Source organism: Aquarana catesbeiana, linkage group LG04 (assembly GCF_042186555.1).
Source record: "Aquarana catesbeiana isolate 2022-GZ linkage group LG04, ASM4218655v1, whole genome shotgun sequence".
Classification (NCBI taxonomy): domain Eukaryota; kingdom Metazoa; phylum Chordata; class Amphibia; order Anura; family Ranidae; genus Aquarana; species Aquarana catesbeiana.
In genome coordinates, this window is record NC_133327.1 from 252,822,970 (window position 1) to 252,844,178 (window position 21,209).

Genomic DNA, 21,209 nt, shown 5'->3' on the forward strand with positions numbered 1-21,209 from the left:
TACACTTGTTCTATCAGCACAGACATACTACCAGACGGTGAGCCACCACAGTTGCTGTATGTTGTTACTTTCCCACTGCAAAGTAAATGTGTTTTGTGCAGACACCAGCAAGAGCACTATTGGAAAGATATTAGAAAACAATCGTTTCTTATTACCTTTAGGAAGAAGGACTTTTAAGTGAATATTTTTCTTTTCACTTTGAGGGCTTGTTCACACCAGGTGTTAAGCTGTATTGATTTTCATTGATCAACACAGGCTCCACGCAAGAGCACAGAGAAAACAATTATTCTCTATGTGCTCTGTTCACACTGTACATGAATGTTTGTGTGTGTTGTGTAAAATTGCAGCATTTCTGCGTTTATATTGCAGCACAACACATGTCACTGCATCACATACATTTGAATAACTTGTCTTTCGTTAATTTTGACTGCATCTTAAAATAACTAAACAATATGATGCATTTTAACAATGCATTGCACTGTCCTAACACAAACCAGCAGGCATGCATCAAAAGGACCAAAATGAGTGTGCTTGTGTGAATGGGACAAAAATCTTCATAGTGCATGTAAGCAAAACTTCTCCAACTGTAGCTATATCATAGAATCCAGTGGGGAGTCCCATCACTGTTTGTAGCTGCATGTGCCGATCCTGCAGTGTCACTCTATATCTCAAAGGATGATTCAGAGTGGACAGCACGGGCCCCCAGGGTGCTGGCAACCCCTTGTAAAATGACCAATCCCTCATTCCCTGCTGTACCCATGCTAGCAACCCCAACCCCTGATGTACACACACGCACAGCATGGTGCTAGATAGATATGTGTGTGCAGCTGCAGCAGGTGAAAACTTCAATTGGAGGAACATGGGGCTGTAAAATCAGTAATTCCATGGGGGGGAGCGCCGAGCACCACCTCCCTGAACTGAGTTTGCCACCTCCCTGAAATTAGTTTTTGCAATTTGGGATGTCCGCCCTCTGCTCAGAAAAGATCTCAGTCCCTCTCAAGGGCTAATAGAGTGCCTTTAAAGTGGATGTAAACCCTAACATATACCCAGTAAAGTGAACAGCCACAGATGATACATAGGGATGAAACAAATCTCCCTACATAAGTTTTACATGTATGCCTGCTGTCTTTCCCTTTCTATATCTTTTAGAAAGTGAACATCGTGTTATGATTTTTACTTCCTCATTCTGTAATGTCAGGGTAGTGTTGGATTACACTGGGAGACAGCTGATTGGAGGAAAGGCACACAACCCCCTCCAGATAGGCAAAGGCTTGCAAAGCTCTGCTCTGAATAGACCAGCGCTGTGCAAATCTATTTATAACAACCTCCCAGAGCACAAACTTCAGGCTGCTTTTATCTGCCATCCTGGAGAACTTGTCAGAAGTTATCAGGCTGATAACAGAGCTACCAAACAGAAGAAAAACACACAGGACTCAGAGCTTTGGAGAGAGATAACAAAACACTGCAGATATATGTGCCCAGCTCAAATTTCATGAATCGGGTTTACATCCACTTTAAGCTAACAATGGCAATCTTCTGTTGTGTCCCTTTAGGGTTAGTTTACACTTGCTTCAAAACATGGCTTCGGACACGCTTCGTTAAAGCTCTCTGAACGGAGGCGTGGCCAGGCTCCTTCAGCTCGCTCTGCCGAACATCTGAGCAATTATCCTGAGGATCAGATATTCCCGCTTCCCGTACAACTTACCTGGCGTCCAAAGGTCCCCTGTCCCTGCGCAGCCTGTTATTTCTCTGCAGGAGCCCCAATGGCAGCCGCGAAGCGACAAAATCAATCCAGGTCCATGGACCTCATGGGCCAAAATGGCACCCAGGCACATGGCTCAGCAAAGGTGATACACAGAGAGGCGGCAGAAAAATTGTTCTCCATGCCGCTCTCCACGGATCTGATGGCGTCTTCCAGCACACCGGAGAATTCATCTGGAGGTGTCTCAAAGGCAGATGATACAGTACCGCTGGAAGAAGCTAACAATGCCGGATTTACTTGGGACGTAGTGAGTACACCACCGGCTGCCCCTGCTAGGCCTCATGCTCACATTAGTCCTCCTGCAGATGGCGAACCCACATTGAGGGATATCTTTACCGCGATAACCTCCTGTAACATCTCCATAGCAGCCCTCACAACAGAGATAAAAGGGGTAAAGGCAGAAATAACCTTCTTGCGCCAAGACACTCAGAAACTCAGGGAAAGAACCTCTGCCCTGGAGGGGAGGGTGAGCTCCATGGAGGACGACATGGCGCCCATGCAGAGGGATTTAACATACAATATTCATCTGATATCACAACATACATCCTGCTTAGAAGACCTTGAGAACAGGATGAGGAGAAATAATGTAGGCGCTATAAGACTGCCTGAAAGAATGGAAGGGAAAAATCCTGTAGAGTTTATTAAAAACTGGCTGACTAAGGCTTTTGGCAGAGAAGCATGTTCCCCCATGTTTACTGTGGAGAGTACGCACAGATTTCCGGCCAGACCTCCGCAGCCAGGAGCTCCTCCATGTCCCTTCCTCTTCAAGCTCCTCAATTATAAAGACAGGGATGCGATTCTATACAATGCAAGAACAAAAGCAGATGCTCTGAAGATCAATAACACCAGAATTTCTCTCTTCCTGGATTTTTCAGATGATTTGCAAAAGCAAAGGGCAAAATTTAATGATGTCAAACGTCGCCTCAGAGATCTTGATCTTAAATATGCTATGCTATACCCAGCTCGCCTGCGAATCGAAGCATTGGGATAGGTGCAATTCTTTGATTCGCCTTCAGCAGCTGCACAATGGCTGGACCGAGAAGAACAATTAATCCATGATGCACGCAACAGGCATTTAGCACCACCATGACATAATTGTTACCAAAGGGACAGGCAGGATTGCCCCCTTCTTTTTACTTCCTCACACACAGCTTGCTAAGGCGGAAAAAGCTGCCAGTTCTTTCATCTAAGTCCTATTTGAGCCCACGGCTTTTGTTTTTGCTGCTGAGAAGTTGTAAGACACTGAAGTGCGCTTCCACTGTTGCCCCCAGGATGGTCTGGTACAGACCCCTAACTTCATGTTGGCAAACAAGTAAAGCCCTGTTGGCTTACACCGTTGTATTTTTTTTTCTTTCTTTTCTAAATTTTTCACCATGGCTTCTTCTTTGTTTTTCCTCACAATGCTGATTGCAAGTCTCCAGTCCAACATCATATATGTGGCTGTGTTACTTATATATATACTGATCCAATTTGCTGCCAAATGTTTTTTCACATGGCCATATTCTGTCTGTGCCAGGTATCGCCATATGCTCATATAATAATAGAAGGTTCTGAGCCTAACTATATTGCTAATTCACCACAATGACTAAGTTAACTAGAATAATGTCCTGGAATGTCCGGGGATTGAATAATCCGGTTAAGCGTTTGGCCGTGCTGCTCACGATCAGGCGGTTAAATGCCGATGTGATATGTTTGCAGGAGACTCACCTTCCCTCGACATCAACACCACAATTTGCAAAAGGCAGCTTTGTCACCAATATCACTCTACTTAGTCGGTGTACTCGAGGGGCGTGAGCCTCCTGATTAGGGATGAGCCGAACACCCCCCTGTTCGGTTCGCACCAGAACATGCGAACAGGAAAAAAGTTTGTTCGAACACGCGAACACCATTAAAGTCTATGGGACATGAACATGAATAATCAAAAGTGCTCATTTTAAAGGCTTATATGCAAGTTATTGTCATAAAAAGTGTTTGGGGACCTGGGTCCTGCCCCAGGGGACATGGATCAATGCAAAAAAAGTTTTAAAAACGGCCATTTTTTCAGGAGCAGTGATTTAATAATGCTTAAAGTCAAACAATAAAAGTGTAATATCCCTTTAAATTTCGTAGCTGGGGGGTGTCTATAGTATGCCTGTAAAGGGGCGCATGTTTCCCGTGTTTAGAACAGTTTGACAGCAAAATGACATATCGAAGGAAAAAACCCATTTAAACTACTCGCGGCTATTGCATTGCCGACAATACACATAGAAGTTAATTGATAAAAACGGTATGGGAATTCCCCACAGGGGAACCCCGAACCAAAATTAAAAAAAAAAAATGACGTGGGAGTCCCCCTAAATTCCATACCAGGCCCTTCAGGTCTGGTATGGATATTAAGGGGAACCCCGGCCAAAATTTAAAAAAAAAATGACGTGGGGTTCCCCCTAAATTCCATACCAGACCCTTCAGGTCTGGTATGGATTTTAAAGGGAACCCCGCGCCAAAAAAAAAAAAAAACGGCGTGGGGTCCCCCCATAAATCCATACCAGACCCTTATCCGAGCACGCAACCTGACAGGCCGCAGGAAAAGAGGGGGGGACGAGAGTGCGGCTCCCCCCTCCTGAACCGTACCGAGCCACATGCCCTCAACATTGGGAGGGTGCTTTGGGGTAGCCCCCCAAAACACCTTGTCCCCATGTTGATGAGGACAAGGGCCTCATCCCCACAACCCTGGCCGGTGGTTGTGGGGGTCTGTGGGCAGGGGGGCTTATCGGAATCTGGAAGCCCCCTTTAACAAGGGGACCCCCAGATCCCGCCCCCCCCCTGTGTGAAATGGTAAGGGGGTACTTACCCCTACCATTTCACTAAAAGACTGTCAAAAATGTTAAAAATGACAAGAGACAGTTTTTGACAATGAAGAAGAGAAGAAGAGAAGAGAAGAAAAGAAGAAGAGAAGAAGATGAAGAGAAGAGCGGGAGCCTCCCCCCCATGCCATGGGTGCGGAGCGGCCCGAGGAGAAGAAGATAGAAGACGCCACGGAGGAGATGCTGGACGAGAACGCCGGAGGAAGAACCAGAAGAAGAAGATGAAGGAAGATAGAAGAAAGAAGAAGCATTTAAATAAAGGAATTGTCAAAAACTGTCTCTTGTCATTTTTAACATTTTTGACAGTTTTTTAGTGAAATGGTAGGGGTAAGTACCCCCTTACCATTTCACACAGGGGGGGGCCGGGATCTGGGGGTCCCCTTGTTAAAGGGGGCTTCCAGATTCCGATAAGCCCCCCGCCCACAGACCCCCACAACCACCGGCCAGGGTTGTGGGGATGAGGCCCTTGTCCTCATCAACATGGGGACAAGGTGTTTTGGGGGGCTACCCCAAAGCACCCTCCCAATGTTGAGGGCATGTGGACTGGTACGGTTCAGGGGGGGGCGCACTCTCTCCCCCCCTCTTTTCCTGCGGCCTGCCAGGTTGCGTGCTCGGATAAGGGTCTGGTATGGAATTTAGGGGGAACCCCAGGTCATTTTTTTTTTAAATTTTGGCCGAGGTTCCCCTTAATATCCATACCAGACCTGAAGGGCCTGGTATGGAATTTAGGGGGACTCCCACGTCATTTTTTTTTTATTTTGGTTCGGGGTTCCCCTGTGGGGAATTCCCATGCCGTTTTTATCAATGAACTTCTATGTGTATTGTCGGCAATGCAATAGCCGCGAGTAGTTTAAATGGGTTTTTTCCTTCGAAATGTCATTTTGCTGTCAGACTGTTCTAAACACGGGAAACATGTGCCCCTTTACAGGCATACTATAGACACCCCCAGCTACGAAATTTAAAGGGATATTACACTTTTATTGTTTGACTTTAAGCATTATTAAATCACTGCTCCTGGAAAAATGGCCATTTTTAAAACTTTTTTTTGCATTGATCCATGTCCCCTGGGGCAGGACCCAGGTCCCCAAACACTTTTTATGACAATAACTTGCATATAAGCCTTTAAAATTAGCACGTTTGATTTCTCCCATTTTAACTTTTAAAGGGTGTTCCGCGGCATTCGAATTTGCCGCGAACACCCCAAATTGTTTGCTGTTCGGCGAACTTGCGAACAGCCAATGTTCGAGTCAAACATGAGTTTGACTCGAACTCGAAGCTCATCCCTACTCCTGATTAAGAGGGGCGTGCAATTCTCTCCTCTGGAGGTTAAAATTGACCCAGATGGTCGTTATGTATTCCTTTTCTGTTCTTTGTGTGGTACTAAATGTGTATTGGCAGGGCTGTACATTCCTCCTCCATTTTCCGCCAGTCTTCTCACAATCATAGGTGTGCACAGCCTCTTGCATTAGGGTGTGCACCCCAAAGCTCAAATACATATGCATGTGTATATGTACTGATGGTGTCAGTAGGGCAGTGGATAGTGTCATTAGTTTTATTTTTAAATAAATTAATGTATTTTGTAACATTTTTTTGGGGGATGGTCTAAACAGGGGGGAATATGCACCACACAAGGCGATTAGGGTGTGCCCAGGCACACCTGGCACACCCTGTGCGCACGCCTATGCTCACAATATTGGCTAACTTTATATCTCACTACCCAGGTATACCGATACTAGCCATAGGAGACTTTAATAATTACATTGATTTTGGGAAAGATAAGTTAAGTGGAAAGACGGGAGATGGTTTACAGAGAAGAACTGGGCCTACACCGTTTGCCTGTCTTCTTTTGGAGATGGGCTTAACAGACGTGTAGAGGATGCATAACCCTGTAGCCAAAATATACTCATGCCATTCAGCCTCGGCAGGAGGCCTCTCACGGATTGACCTGGGTTTAGGTAACGAAAATATATTGCCTATGATAGATTCGTCACAATACCACGATAGATATATCTCAGATCATTCCCCACTTTCAATTGATTTGCGAATGGGAGCAATAAAAGGGAATAGTCTATGGAAACTCAAGCCATTTTGGCTAACACTTTTGCCAGATCCCATCCCACTCCCAGCAGCTCTAACATTCTTCTTTAAACAAAATATTGGGACCACGGGTATAGACACTGTATGGGAGGCGGCCAAAGCATTTCTACGTGGGCAATTTATTAAAGATATTTCGCATATTAAAACTAACACAAAAAAATTGGAAAATCAAGTACTGACAGATGCACAGAGATCAGAAACTCTTTACGTAGCAAACCCCACTGACGACATGAAGAGAACATGGTTGGCATCCCAATCCATGCTCAAACAACTATCCCTTCAATTAGCAGAAAACAAGAGATTTTTCTTACAACAGAAACATTTCGAGGAGGGGAAAACACGGGTCATATGATGGCTCTATTGGCTAAATCACAGCCAGCGCCCTCCCATATTGTGGTTGTGGCGAATGCACAGGGCACACTCTGCTATTCCACACAAGCTATTATAGATACCTTTAAAGACTTCTTTTAAGATGTTTACACATCTAAAGACGCAGAGCAACTGAACTCCCCACTGACAGAGGAGGAACTTCTAGAGGCGTTGGCTCATGCTCAAAATGGTAAAGCACCAGGTGCAGATGGCTTACCAGCAGAAGTATTTAAACGTTACGTTGCACAACTAATTCCAATACTTCTGCAAGTTTATAATTACGCATTTGAAACTGGAAGCCCCCCCCCCCCATGAGTGAAGCACTTATTATAGTACTTTTGAAACCCAGTAAGGATACATTATCCCCTGACGCTTATAGACCTATCTCATTACTAGCATTTGATATTACACTACTGGCCAGAGTTCTGGCTAACAGATTAGCTAAATGCATTCCAACTGTGATACATAGAGGCCAGTCAGGCTTTATACCAACCAGATCTACATCTCAAAATTTATGCAGACTATTTCTTAATTTACAATTACCCACAGACAATATGGGCAATAGGGCCATCTTCTCTTTAGACGCGGCTAAAGCGTTTGATAGCGTGGAATGGCCTTACCTCTGGGAAACATTTAAAAAATTTGGGGTGGGTCCTCCTTTTTTGAAATGGGTTCAATTGTTATACAATAATCCATCGGCAAGAATGCGTATCAATGGTAATATCTCAGAATCTTTCAAACTCTTCAGGGGCACACGGCAGGGGTGCCCTCTTTCACCCCTGCTGTTTGCCCTAGCCCTTCGAACCCCTGGCCATACATGTCAGAGCATCGTAAGACATAATCAGCTTCCGTAGAGGCATTAATCATGACGTTATCTCACTTTACTCAGATGACACTTTGATTTATCTAGGCGACACTGACAGCTCCCTGAAGAATGTGATGCGTTTGATCGCTGATTTCGGTGCGCTGTTGGGGTCAATCAGTACTTATGCCTTTGGACCCTTTATTGAGGCCTCTACCTGATTGTGCGAGAGATGTTATTACGGTTAATCAATTCCGTTATTTAGGCATACAAATAACTCCAGACCCAAATCAATATATCACACTAAACTTGGTACCGTTACTTCGTAAATTTCGGTTAAAATGCTCTGCATGGACGAGGCTTCCCCTCTCAGTTACAGGCAGGGCAAATTTGATTAAAATGGTGTGGACACCACAACTTCTGTACATATTACATAATGCCCCTATTTGGATACCACATAAATGGTTCGCTCAAATAGATGCCCAATTCAGAGACCTAACATGGGGTAATAAATCATCAATAAATTAGCCTAAAGACTTTACAGCTAACTAAAGATCAAGTGGGTTTGGCCGTAGCACATGCCAGATCCTACTTCGTAGCATCCCAGCTTTATCATCTTGGTAATTGGGGAGACCTCAATTCTTATGACCCCACCAGATCTCTACTGATACCTGATGGATCATCGCTGTCAGCAATATCCCATTTGGAGGCAGGTCTTATGCACATAACACAAACACTCCCCACAATAAGATTACTAAATACTTTGTTGAAATATACCAGATCTATCCTGAAAATTAAAGGTCCCTTTGAGTTTACTCCTATATGGAGGAATAAATACTATAAAGAACTTCTTAAGCTTAAGGATTTTCGCTCCTGGGAAGCAAAAGGTATAAATTATATTTCTCAGTTGTTCAATGGTAACGTGTTTAAATTCTTTTCAGACATACAAAATGAATTTATGATACCCAGAACGCAGTTTTTTCAGTACCTGCAACTCAGGCATGCTACTCAATGTGAGAGTAGGGTATCCCCTCTTGCGATAGTGGCGCACCCTCTGCTGTTGGATGTCCTGATAACAGGGGAGAGGGAAGGTATGATCTCGAGAATATACTCCAGATTGCTCCATTCTACGCAAGATGCTTTTAAACTTCCAGGTAGAAGGGGGTGGGAAAAAGACCTTGGTCCCATTGATGGAGAGAAGTGGGAGCTATGTCTTACTTCAGCCCCATTGGTGTTGGTCTCAGCGTCACATAAGCTATCACACTTGTTTCTGCTCCATAGGTTATATAGAACTCCAGTCAGACTATATAAATGGAGATTCAGAGATTCACCAATATGCCCAAAATATTGTAGAGACAATGGTGATTTGTTACATATGATGTGGAAATGCCTAAAACTCTTCTGTCATTGACACTATGTTCTTACTACTATTTCTCAGGTATTTCAAATCCCGGTTCTACATGACTCAGTTGTTTGTTTGCTTGGGGCCTTGGAGATACCCTCACTCTCACCGAAAGGTCACACAGCTGTTCTGAGACTCCTATATATGGCGCGCAAGGCCATTGCAAGGCTCTGGATAACTCTGAGGGTACCAACAGCTGAGAAATGGGTTGAACTGGTAAATAACATGTTGATACATGAAAAAATGACCTACCAACATAGAAATGTCCTTAAAAAATGAAATTCAATGTGGCAACCATGGCTGGATACGCCAGGACTAGGCCCAACACAGATGATAAAAGACAGATTGTTACAAATGTAATGTGCTGGTTGGAAACTGGATTTATAGATGCATACCTAATTTTTTATTTTGATTATTCATATAGGAACCATGGTGAATGAGTGTTTGTTTAAATGCTTAAAAGTTAAAATAATAATAATAGAAAATTTAGAGAGTAATGTTTCACTCTCGCCTGTAGTGCCTTATACCTGATATCTGCTGGGTCATTTTCATTTCTATTATTGGTCATAGGTTATTGTTTTATGATAGCTCTTATGTTACATTGATAACACATATGACAAAAGCTGTACCTGTATGTAATGCTGAAATGGTCCTGTACTTATAGATGTGTCTATATGTTTCTACGAAAATAAAATTTTATTTGATTTAAAAAAAAAGCTCTCTGAACGCCAGTCAAAGCTCCGGTCACTAAATAAAATGGTTAGCTTACAGTCCTGTTTAAACCTTGCTTTTGCTTGGGGCTTTGATAAGGCTTCAATGGGGCTTCAGTGGGGCTTCAGTGGGGCTTCGATGGGGCTTTGGTGGAGCTTCAATGGGGCTTCAGTGAGGCTTCATGGGGCTTCGAAGATGCTTCAGTGGGACTTCGGTGAGGCTTCGGTGTGGCTTCGATAAGGCTTTGGTGGGGCTTAAAGCGAGCTTTGTCATAGACTTCTATGGAGGCTTTGAAGACGCTTTGAAGCAGCACTGAAGCTACATGGGGTATCATTTTTGAAGCAAAGCCAAAGCAAAGCACAGCAAAGCAAAAGCAGGTGTAAACAGGATTATAGCTAACCATTTTATTTAGCGACAGGAGCTTTGAGAGCGTTCAGAGAGCTTTAACACAAGACACACTTTAACTTTAACTTTAAGACATAAAAGCAGCACTCTATGGGTAGGAGCCTAAATGATATATATATATATATATATATATATATATATATATATATATATATATATATATATATATATATATATATATATATATATACACACAGTATCTCAAAAAATGAGTACACCCCTCACATTTTTGTATATATTTTATTAGATCTTTTCATGTGACAACACTGAAGAAATGACATTTTGCTACAATGTAAAATAGTGAGTGTACAGCTTGTATAACTGTAAATTTTCTGTCCCCTCAAAATAACTCAACACACAGCCATTAATGTCTAAAACGCTGGCAACAAAAGTGAGTACACCCCTAAGTGAAAATGTCCACATTGGGCCCAATTTGCCGTTTTCCCTCCCCGGTGTCATGTGACTCGTTAGTGTTACAAGGTCTCAGGTGTGAATGGGGAGCATGTTCATTAAATTTGGTGTTATTGCTCGCACTTTTGTGAGGTACTGTTTATATATATATATATATATATATATACAGTATGAATCATGGACTGGATTCAAACTTAGTTTATTGCACTGTAGACAGTTACCCAGCAAATTACAAAGGCTGTAAAGGTGCTGGTACAAAACTGCAGCGGATAAAAAGCATACAGCTATGTAACTGTATTGTATGAAAATTAAAAATGGTGCGACCGTGATGTCTGGATGAGAAGGGGTTAAATGCTTTCAGGAGGCTTGCCGGTCACACGTGGAGAGAGATAATTCCAAAGCGTGTGGGGAACAGTATTGTCTTGATGGAAGAAAGTGGGGTGATGGGCTGCCTCATGCTTCTGATGTGAGGTAAGGTACTGTCAGAATTCAGAGGAATATCGTGTGATATACCTTCTCCACCACTCCTTCTGTGACTGACCAAAGCCTCAGCAACATGTTGTCCAGGAGGACCAGGAAATTGTAACCTCCCAGGCTCTGGAAACGCATTGCACAAACCTTTCTGCAAGGCCTCCCGAAAATGTTTCATCCTCTGCTCCGTCTGCGAAGGCCAGATAAGTTCTGCAACCTTACCCTTGTAACGTGGATCAAGAAGGGTTGCCAACCAGTATTGATCCCTCTCCTCAATACCATAACTCCGAGGGTCCTTTCGCAGGCTTTGCTGGATCATGGAGGCCATGCAGCAAAGATTTGCTGAGTCCTCTGGGTCAATAAGGATGACATGATCCACAGCCACCTCCTCCCAGCCACGTGCAAGTCCATGGGTTTCTGGGGACTGAAAACGATCCCTTGAAGACTGCTGCTGATGCTGAGTGCTAGGCTCCACCTCCATGCTGAACACAATCCTCATCCTCCTCCTCTTCCTGTGTGATCGGCAGGCCCGCAGGAATACTGTCTGAATAAAGGGGGCCTTGAGAGGTAGGGAAGTCCTCCTCTTCCTCCCTCTGTTCTGCTTTAAGTGCTCTGTCCATTATTCCAGGAAGCATGTGCTCCAACAGGAAGACAAGAGGGACAGTATCACTGATGCATGCACTGTCACTGCTCACAATCCTCATGGCCTCCTCAAATGGTGACAGAACAGTGCATGCAACCTTGATCAGTAGCCAAGCTCCCCTGACCCTGTCCTGGTGCCATACTCACACAGGTACTCATTGATAGCCCTCTTCTGCGTGTGCAGCCGCTGCAGCATTGCCAACGTTGAGTTCCACTTGGTGGGCATGTCACAAATGAGGAGGTTCAAATTAAGGACGTGAGCCAAACAGGGAACATGGGTAAAGTGTCCCTGTCAGAGGGCAGAGAAGAGGTTGGTGCCATTGTCGCAAACCACCATTCCTGGCTGAAGCTGGCTTGGCATCAACCAGCTCTGAGTCTGCAGAGCTGCCGGAATCTCTGCCCCAATGTGGCTCCTGTCCCCTAAGCAGACCAACTCAAGCACCGCATGGCATCTTTTTGCTTGAGTGCTTGCATAGCCCCTTGAACGCCTACTGAGCACCCCTGGTTCAGAGGACAAATCTGCAGAGGAAGAGGCCATAGAGGAAGAAGAAGAGAAGAGGGTGGAGGAGGGAGGTGTGGCAGAATCACCACTACTAGCATTTTGGAGGCATGGTGGCGGAACAAGCTCCAACAATACTGCACCCTGTCCTGCATCCTTCCCAGCTACCAGCAGAGTTACCCAGTGCGCCATGAAAGAAAGGTAACATCCCTGTCCATGCCTTCTGGACCATGAGTCAGCGGTAATGTGCACCTTACCACTGACTGCCCTGTCCAACAAGGCCAAGACATTGCCTTCCACATGCCGGTAGAGAGCCGGAATGGCCTTCCGTGAAAAGAAATGGTGTTTGGGAATCTGCCACTGAGGTACCACACATTCCACAAATTCACAAAAGGGGGCAGAGTCTACCAGCTGAAAAGGCAGCAGTTTGAGTGCTAGCAATTTAGCCAAACTAGCATTCAGCTGCTGAGCATGTGGATGGCTGGGACTGAATTTCTTTCGACGGTTTAGCAACTGGGGTAGGGAAATTTGCCTACTACAAATTTGCCTGCTAGCAGATTGCCCGCAAGTGCTTGGCACACCTAATTCTACATCTTCATTCCACTCAGTGCAGCTTTCTGAGAGGACTGAAGGTATAGTGAGGATGGAGATTCCAGCTGATGAGGATCAAGGAGAGGTTCGCCTTGTTCTTTGGTGTGGGTCTTTTAAGTACTTTTGCCAACGGACTGCATGGGAGGTCGACATATGTCTGATCAAGCATGTGGTGCCCAAGCAGCTGCTGTTTTGGCCACGCTTGATACGCTTCAGGCATATGTTGCAAACAGCATGGATGTGATCTGCTGCACACGTATTAAAAAAGGCCCACACCAAAGAACTTTTCAAAATAGGCGGGGAGTCAGCAACGCCCTGCACATGCGGAGCTCTGCGGTGTGATGCAGTCAGGTGGCTGCCCTTAAGCTGGCCCCTGGAGGGCATCCTGCCTCGTTGGAGATGTGCCTCCTCCTCCTCCTTTCTTCTATCAGGCACCCACGTAGAGTCAGTGACCTCATCATCCCCTCCCTCCTCGTCACTGGAGCAAACCTGGCAGTATGCTGCAACTGGGGGAACATGACTGCCAGTTTCTTGTCCTTCTTGGGCACCCCCACTCTCTAGGCTCATGTTACTGCCTTCCTCAACCTGGGTACCATCATCAGAGCCTTCAAAACGCTGCGCATCCTCCTGCAGCATGTACCCGACACTGTGGTCGAACAGTTCGAGGGACTCCTCCATGCATGATGGTGGGGCTAGGGAAGGAGTGACTGATGAGATTGAGCCGATGGAATAGTCCGCTTTGGCAGCTGCATTGGCAGGCAAACTACTCTGAGCCTGGGTGACAGAGGATGAGGAGGATGAGGACAGCTTAGTTATCCACTCTACCAACTCTTCTGCATGTTGTGGATCAACACGGCCAGCCGCCGTAAAAAAAAGGACAAGCGTGCCCCATGGCCACGTGCTGCGGATGCACCGTGTTCATGACCAGCACTGTTGGCTATAGACACAGAGCCTGCTTGCCCTCTTTTAGTGGCCTGTGAGCATCTGCCTCTCCTTGGTGGCCTTCCAAAAATGCTGTAAAATTTTATTAGCAAAACACCGCCTGAAGTTTACTAGAAAAAGTACACCAGGAATGGCCTGCAATCAGATATAGGCTTGGCTAGACTAGAATGTAGTGGACATATATATGTAGGAGACTGTATATATATTTAATGTGCTGCAGATAACTGAATCACCTGCCTGCCTGCCTGAAAGTGTATTTGAAAACGTACACCAGGAACGGCCTGCAGTCAGATATAGGCTTGGCTAGACTAGAATGCAGTGGATATATATGTAGGAGACTGTATATATATATATTTTATGCACTGCAGATCACTGAATCGCCTGCCTGAAAGTGTATTTGAAAACGTACACCAGGAATGGCCTGCAGTCACATATAGGCTTGGCTAGACTTGAATGCAGTGAATATATATATGTAGGAGACTGTATATATATTTAATGCACTGCAGATCACTGAATCACCTGCCTGCCTGCCTGAAAGTATATTTGAAAAAGTACACCGGGAATGGCCTGCAGTCAGATATAGGCTTGGCTAGACTGGAATGCAGTGGATATATATATATATATATATGTAGGAGACTGTATATATATTTAATGCACTGCAGATCACTGAATCACCTGCCTACCTGCAAGTATATTTGAAAACGTACACCGGGAACGGCCTGCAGTCAGATATAGGCTTGGCTAGACTAGAATGCAGTGGATATATATGTAGGAGACTGTATATATATATATTTTATGCACTGCAGATCACTGAATCGCCTGCCTGAAAGTGTATTTGAAAAAGTACACCAGGAATGGCCTGCAGTCAGATATAGGCTTGGCTAGACTGGAATGCAGTGGATATATATATGTAGGAGACTATATATATATTTAATGCACTGCAGATCACTGAATCACCTGCCTGCCTGCCTGAAAGTATATTTGAAAACGTACACCAGGAATGGCCTGCAGGCAGATATAGGCTTGTCTAGACTAGAATGCAGTGGATATATATGTAGGAGACTGAATATATATATTTTATGCACTGCAGATCACTGAATCACCTGCCTGCCTGCCTGAAAGTGTATTTGAAAACGTACACCAGGAATGGCCTGCAGTCACATATAGGCTTGTCTAGACTAGAATGCAGTGGATATATATGTAGGAGACTGTATATATATATATATATATATATATATATATATATATATATATATATATATATATAATGCACTGCAGATCACTGAATCACCTGCCTGCCTAAAAGTGTGTTTGAAAACGTACACCAGGAATGGCCTGCAGTCAGATATAGGCTTGGCTAGACTGGAATGCAGTGGATATATATATGTAGGAGACTGTATATATATTTAATGCACTGCAGATCACTGAATCACCTGCCTGCCTGAAAGTATATTTGAAAACGTACACCGGGAATGGCCTGCAGTCAGCTATAGGTTTGGCTAGACTAGAATGCAGTGGATATATATGTAGGAGACTGTATATATATATATATATTATACACTGCAGATCACTGAATCACCTGCTTGCCTGCCTGAAAGTGTATTTGAAAACGTACACCAGGAATGGCCTGCAGTCAGATATAGGCTTGGCTAGACTAGAATGCAGTGGATATATATGTGGGAGACTGTATATATATATTATGCACTGCAGATCACTGAATCACCCACCTGCCTGAAAGTGTATTTGAAAATGTACACTAGGAATGGCCTGCAGTCAGATATAGGCTTGGCTAGACTAGAATGCAGTGGATATATGTAGGAGACTGTATATACAGTGGGGACGGAAAGTATTCAGACCCCCTTAAAATTTTCACTCTTTGTTATATTGCAACCATTAGCTGAAATCATTTAAGTTCATTTTTTTTCCTCATTAATGTACACACAGCACTGCATATTGACAGAAAAACACAGAATTATTGACATTTTTGCAGATTTATTAAAAAAGAAAAACTGAAATATCACATGATCCTAAGTATTCAGACCCTTTGCTCAGTATTTAGTAGAAGCACCCTTTTGATCTAATACAGCCATGAGTCTTTTTGGGAAAGATGCAACAAGTTTTTCACACCTGGATTTGGGGATCCTCTGCCATTCCTCCTTGCAGATCCTCTCCAGTTCTGTCAGGTTGGATGGTAAACGTTGGTAGACAGCCATTTTTAGGTCTCTCCAGAGATGCTCAATTGGGTTTAAGTCAGGGCTTTGGCTGGCCATTCAAGAACAGTCATGGGGTTGTTGTGAAGCCACTCCTTCGTTATTTTAGCTGTGTGCTTAGGGTCATGGTCTTGTTGGAAGGTAAACCTTCGGCCCAGTCTGAGGTCCTGAGCACTCTGGAGAAGGTTTTTGTCCAGGATATCCCTGTACTTGGCCGCATTCATCTTTTCCCTCGATTGCAACCAGTCGTCTTGTCCTTGCAGCTGAAAAACACCCCCACAGCATGATGCTGCCACCACCATGCTTCACTGTTGGGACTGTACTGGACAGGTGATGAGCAGTGCCTGGTTTTCTCCACACATACCACTTAAGGCCAAAAAGTTCTATCTTGGTCTCATCAAACCAGAGAATCTTATTTCTCACCATCTTGAGTCCTTTTGGTGTTTTTTTTAGCAAACTCCATGCAGGCTTTCATGTGTCTTGCACTGAGGAGAGGCTTCCGTAGGGCCACTCTGTCATAAAGCCCCGACTGGTGGAGGGCTGCAGTGATGGTTGACTTTCTACAACTTTCTCCCATCTCCTGACTGCATCTCTGGAGTTCAGCCACAGTGATCTTTGGGTTCTTCTTTACCTCTCTCACCAAGGCCCCGATAGCTCAGTTTGGCCGGAAGGCCAGCTCTAGGAAGGGTTCTGGTCGTCCCAAACATCTTCCATTTAAGGATTATGGGGGCCACTGTGCTCTTAGGAACCTTAATAGCAGCAGAATTTTTTTTGTAACCTTGGCCAGATCTGTGCCTTGCCACAATTCTGTCTCTGAGCTCTTCAGGCAGTTCCTTTGACCTCACTCATGATTCTCATTTGCTCTGACATGCACTGTGAGCTGTAAGGTCTTTATATAGACAGGTGTGTCGCTTTCCTAATCAAGTCTAATCAGTATAATCAAACACAGCTGGACTCAAATGAAGGTGTAGAACCATCTCAAAGATGATCAGAAGAAATGGACAGCACCTGAGTTAAATATATCAGTGCCACAGCAAAGGGTCTGAATACTTAGGACCATGTGATATTTCAGTTTTTCTTTTTTAGTAAATCTGCAAAAATGTCAACAATTCTGTGTTTTTCTGTCAATATGGGGTGCTGTGTGTACATTAATGAGGAAAAAAAATGAACTTAAATGATTTTAGCAAATGGCTGCAATATAACAAAGAGTGAAAAAATTAAGGGGGTCTGAATACTTTCCGTCCCCACTGTATATTTAATGCACTGCAGATCACTGAATCACCTGCCTGCCTGCCTGAAAATAGGATTTTTAAAACAGCTTACCTGTACAATACTTTTCTTGGAGTACATCACGGGACACAGAGCACCATAGTAATGACTATCTGGGTTATATGATACCTTTAGGTGAATGGACACTGGCAACCAATAGTAAGTAGGTTCCTCCCATATAACCCCTCCCATACAGGAAGTACCTTTAGTTTTGTAGCAAGAAATGAAGATCCCAGAAAAGAGGGGAGGGATCTCTGTGTCCTGTGATGTACTCCAAGAAAAGGATTTTACAGGTAAGCTGTTTTAAAAATCCTATTTTCTTTATCGTACATCACGGGACACAGAGCACCATAGTAATGACTATCTGGGATGTCCTAAAGCAATGCATTTGAGGGGAGGGAACACAGTATTCTTAGATACCCTTCCGGCCCAGGACTTATAAAGCTGCCTGCAGCACGCTGTGGCCAAAAACCGTCTCCCTTTGAGATCTAACTCAAAAACCTGGTGAACGTATGAACTGAAGACCAAGCAGCCGCTTTGCAAACCTGAGCCATAGACACCTGCTGGCACACTGCCCATGATGTACTGCTCTAGTAGAGTGAGCTTTGAAATATTGAGGTGGAACCCTGCGTTTTAACTCATAAGCCTGGATAATGAGCTGGCGAATCCACCTAGAAATAGTTGAACTAGTTGCTGCCTGTCCCCTCTTAGGACCGTCTGGCAGGACAAAAAGGGAGTCAGTCTTCCGAAAAGGAGCTGACATGTTTAAGTAAACCTCGACCGCTCTCACCACATCCAGTGAGTGAAGTGACTTTTCCTCTTTAGACCTAGGATTTGGAAAAAAAAGGGTAAAATGATATCCTGATTTAAATGAAACCTGGAAACCACCTTCGGTAAAAAATCTGGACGGGGGCGCATCACCACCTTGTACTGATGTAAAAATAGAAACGGTTCTTTACATGAAAGGGCGGACAATTCAGACACCATTCTAGCCGAAGTCATGGCTACCAGAAAAACCAATTTCGTGGTCAACAGGGTTAAAGGAATATGCCTAATCAGTTCAAAGGGCTGAACCTGCAGAGCTGATAGCACCAATTTCAAGTCCCAGGGGCTTAAGGGAGGCTTAACCGGTGGTTTTAAGTGCAGTACCCCCTTGACGAAGGTTCGCACTAAGGAATGGGATGCAATTGGCCTTTGGAAAAAAACTGATAAGGCCGAAATTTGTCCTTTAATGGTTCCTAAAGATAAGCCTAAATCAATTCCTGATTGGAGAAAGGCAAGGATCCTCCCAATCGCATACCTGCGAGGATGCCATTCCTTTTTCTCACACCAGGAAATATACGATTTCCATACCTTATAGTAGATACTTCTAGAAACTGGCTTTCTAGCATTAATCAGAGTGGATAAGACTGAACCCCTGATACCACGGTCCCTTAGTACCCTGGTCTCAACAGCCATGCCATCAAATTCAGCGACCGTAAAGAAGGATGGTATATGGGGCCTTGAGATAACAGATCTGGATGGTCTGGGAGACACAGCGGGTCCTCCACCGCCATCCTCACCATCTCTGAATACCAGGACCTCCTGGGCCACTTTGGGGCCACCAGGATCACTGTATTCTGCTCCCTCTGTATCCTGCGCAACAAGTGCGGCAGCAACTGGATCAGAGGGAATGCATAAATCAGGGAATACCTGTCCCAGGGAACTACCAATGCATCCGTTCCGATAGCAAATGGGTCCCTGGTCCTGGACACAAACCTGTCTACATTGGCATTGAATCTGGATGCCAGAAAATCCACATCTGGTACCCCCCAATGCTGGCAAATCTGAAGGAAAACTTCGGGGTGAAGAGACCACTCTCCTGGAAGTAACTGCTGGCGACTTAGATAGTCTGCTTGCCAATTGTTCACCCCTGGGATGAACACTGCTGACAGAAACAGTACATGTCTCTCTGCCCAAGTTAATACGTGATCTACTTCACTTTGGGCCGCCTGGCTCTGGGTGCCCCCTTGGTGGTTGATGTATGCCACCACTGTGGAGTTGTCGGATTGGATTCGGACAGGGAACCCCTGCAGTCTGGATGTCCAAAATCGGAGAGCTAAGCGAGCTGCCCGAATTTCTAGCAGACTGATGGGTAAGGTCCTCTCTACCTGAGACCACAATCCCTGAACGGAAGCCTCCTCCAGGACTGCTCCCCAGCCCAGACGACTGGCGTCCGTAGTTACTATTTTCCAGGTTACTGGTGGAAAAGATTTCCCGCCGTTTAAGTTGCTGGTCTTTGACCACCAAGAGAGTTCCCTTTTTACCTGTAGGGATAGATACATGGGATGATCCAAGGATTGAATCGACCTGTCCCAAGCTTCCAGGATGGCTCTTTGGAACATCCTGGAGTGAAACTACGCATAGGGAACCACGCTGAAAGATGACACCATCTTGCCCAAAAGCCTCATGCATAGACGGATCGAAGGACCTTCTGTCCCCTTGACCTTCCGAACCAGCTCCATTATAGAACTGACTCTTAAGGGAGGTAGAAATACCTTTTCTTGAGTTGTGTCCAAGATCAGACCCAGAAATGTTAAGGCCAGAGCTGGACGAAGGGCCGATTTGTCCATATTTAGAATCCAGCCTAGCAACCTTAGGAAACGGACCGTAGTCGCAATGTTTCCTACTAAGGCGGAGTAAGCTTGATCCCTCAGCAAAAGATCGTCCAGGTATCCTACCACCGCGATTTTCTGGGACCTTAGGAAAGCTAACTCTGGGGCCAGAACCTTTATGAAGACCCGAGGGGCCGTGGCTAGACCGAATGGAAGTGCCACAAACTGGAAATGATGCCCCTCTACTGCAAACCGCAGGAATCTTTGATGTGGGCCAAAAATCGGTACGTGCAGGTATGCGTCCTTGATGTCTATGGACCCTAAAAAATCTCCTTTATCTCCTCCTAATCCTCAAGGAAGTGATTACTGAACGAACCGACTCCATGCAGAAGGTTTGGACGTTTAAAAAGGAATTGTCAGGGATCTACCAGCACCAGACCGGGGCGCTTGCATGCGCCTATGCGCCGGCGCGCCCCTGTTCAGACACGGCATCAAGCTGCTACTGTTGCTGTGCATCAGCGCAGGGCTCGCGGCCATTTAGCACATAAAAGTTCCCCTGTTCCATGGGAACATCGCTGCTTCGTCTCAGCTCTGTGATTCTGCTTGAACCTGTATCTGATTGTCTGCTACCTGATTTGACCCGGCTTGTTTGACCATCCGACCTGCTCCAATCCCGACCCGGCCTGCCTGACCACTCTGCTGTTTGTATCTGCTACCGTTGCCAACCTCTGCCTGTTCACCGACTCTGCCTTTGCCTGCTGTGATTACCTGTGCCAGTTACCTGCCGACCCGGACTGTCTGACTCTGCTTGTGCCTGCCGCTCTACTTGCTGTTGCACCTTCAGCTTCAGCTCCTGTGATCCCTCACCTCCAGTGTGTCAAGTCTGCTGCTGTTCCAGTCTCCACTCACCTGCAGTCCTGCCATCCCAGGAGGGATCTCTGCCTCTACATCAGAGCCTATACTCCAACAGGCACTCCTACCCCCCTGCGCTCAGGAGACCACTGTCCCCACTCCAGTGGCTCCTGAACCAGCGTTGTATGAGAGGTCTTCTCCTACAGTCAGGCTCTCCTCCCAGGTACCTAACAGGAATAGAGGGATTTGAGGTCCAAAATGGGCCTTACCTCTCTGTTTGGCTTTGGCACTGTAAATAGGTTTGAGTAGAACCTCTTGAATCTTTCCTTTTGTGGAA